The following is a 2,836-nucleotide window of genomic DNA, read 5'->3' on the forward strand; positions in this document are numbered from 1 at the left end:
CACTGTTTACTGGTTGCATACCCAAGACTTTTTACACATTCCATCTGCAAATTATGGACTAAACAAACATCAATGTTTGTGTCTAGTAAACTACGAACATAGTCACTGTTAAATGAAATGGAAATTGTATGTTTGTGAATTTCTTCAAATGAAGATAAAACAAATTATTTTTACAGGAAATGAGATTTCCCCAGAGCTGCTGTTAGTTGCTAAATTTAATTCTCTACGTGTGTACAAGCAAGTATGAAAAGAATGAGGTATCGCTAGACCCGTCCCTTAATTGTCTGCGTACATATTCTTGTGGCAGCATGGAAAGTGAAATATTAAAGATTCTGGTTCTTGTAATAGCACATATATATATACAGGAAATACGTATATTTCGTTGCTTCTGTTTCAGATTTTCACTTTCAACAGCAGTACCTGAGGAAATTCTACAACCTATTCTATGGTACAAGTCAACCATATATATATATATATATATATATATATATATACTCACACACACACACATACCCTCTGTGTGTCCGTGTTTACACTCGTGACGGTATGAAGTCGGAGGAGTCATGTGATAAATGTCTTTCTGCTGGTGATCGAGAGAGAACTATATTTATACTCAATGCTAATTGTTATGATTCTGCATTGCATTTAACTGAGAGGAGACATGTAATAATTGTGGTAAAAGCTACTAATTATCAACTATGCTACAAAACACCATCTTGTCTTTGCAGCTCATTAACAAGCAATGGTAATACTCCTTATTGAGCCGATTTTTATAGTGTGTGTGTGCGTGTGTTATGAGGATTGTTCTAAACTTACACGTTGGAGTGAATTTGTATGGTTCACCGTATACACCGACATATAACTTGCTATTTCTGATGGTTCGGACCCAGAAAACAACTGCTTTTAATAACTTCTGAGACCAACAAAAACTCTATGTGGCGACTCGACTTGCCAGAGATGGCAACTAAGTCTCCATCGTATCACATTTCACCAATTTAAAAAAGGAGTGGAAATATTGGACAATGTAGCCGTAGATAAACTATATTTAAAGTCAGGGCTGGAGTATTCATAGTTGGAACGTTAGTTGTACGGTGTTCGATTTGACCAGAAGCTACTGAGATATACTTTGACGTATGTATCTCTACAATTTCTTGTAAGCATCTCAGTTGTTACTAGAAACACACTCGGCTTATTATTCTTTTCCTTCAATCATTTGTCATTAATCATGAATGGTTGAGCACATTAAGTCAGCCATCAAGTAGTTTATCATTAAAGGACGTCTTTATATTCCTTCATAGTCTTTCATATTTCTTTGTAATTCTTTGTACTCTTGTAAACTTTTAGGTACTTTATAGTACTTAATACTCCTTTCTCTTCAAATACACACAAAAATCTATATATATATGCACAAATCTGCGCGCGCGCTCACACACACGCTGTCACTGTCAACTTTTCATAGAAAAATGTGTGTGCGTGTGTATTATATCTAAACATCATCTAAAACGTGTAAACAATCAGTCATATGTTGAAAGCTATATTATAGATAGGAAGTGGCTAACATTACTATTGCCTGCTGATAATATCTTTCTTTAAATAGGCCCTTAGAACGCATTTCATATTTGTACAGATTGTATCACATAATAAATATTTTTACATATAACGAATGATGTAATATGAGTAGTGGCTGATATTATCAGTTCATGATATCTTAATGTTATTGTATGATGAAACAAATGTATGTTGATGTACTGAGAAATATTTTACAATTCTTTATTCTTTCATTGTACTGTTTGCTTATCAAATCAACGAGAGATAACCGTAAAACAATTAATCCCGAACAGCACGCTGGTGTGCGGTATGTTGGAGGTCGGTGGGTTGCAAAAATAAAATTTTGAAAGTGAAAAATATCTTCTAAATTGTGGTTAACCGTGTTTTATGCATTGGATGAAACACCAGGGCGGGGGAGGTCGATGATATTGGTTAACCCCACCTCAAATCGGCTAAACTTGTGTCTAGATCAGAAATTACTACTTTTATTATTATTATTATTATTATTATTATAAAGATGGCGAGATGGTTTAATCGTTAGCACGCCGCGCAAAATGTTTCGTGGGGTTTTGTCCGTCTGTACGTTCAAAGTTCAAATTCCACCGAATCAGACCCGTCTTCCTTTCGGAGTCGATAAAATATGTACCAGTCGAGCAAAAGTAAGTACCCCCGAACTTGCTGGCCTTGCGTCAAAATTTGAAACCAAATATTATTATTGTTATTGTTATTTTACTTCTCAGAGCGCTCGTTCTTCTTTTTTCTGGTATATTCTGTGCGAGAGCGGACTTCAGCCTGCTGTGAGAGGTGTCACAGAGACTCTTTCCACACATCATAAGCTTTGATACTTGGTTGTTAATTATCATGGGAGACATTCAACATCCAAGTACCAATCTCAAAATCCTAGCTATCGTCAGCAGAGCAGTTTTTGGGGCTTGCTCTGTTCTCATGTCGATTCCCATTTCTCTGACGTATTTCTCGAACTTGGTTCCTAGTGCTCCGAGTGTCCTTACAACTCCTGGAATGACAGACACTCTCCTCATAGTTCACATTCTTGCAATTTCGTCTTTTAGTAGTCTGTATTTTTCAATATTTTAAAAATTTCATTATTATTATTATCATTATCATTATTATTATTATTGTTATTATTATTATTGTTATTATTATTATTATTAATATTTTATTATTATTATCTTTTTCAGGCCAAATGTCTGTCCTTACCAAGAAGTGGAAATGTCTTTGGTGCGGCAGCCTTGTGTACAAGCTTACACACGTTTAGTCAAAGTTTGGA

This window comes from Octopus bimaculoides, chromosome 3 (genome assembly GCF_001194135.2).
Source record: "Octopus bimaculoides isolate UCB-OBI-ISO-001 chromosome 3, ASM119413v2, whole genome shotgun sequence".
Lineage (NCBI taxonomy): Eukaryota > Metazoa > Mollusca > Cephalopoda > Octopoda > Octopodidae > Octopus > Octopus bimaculoides.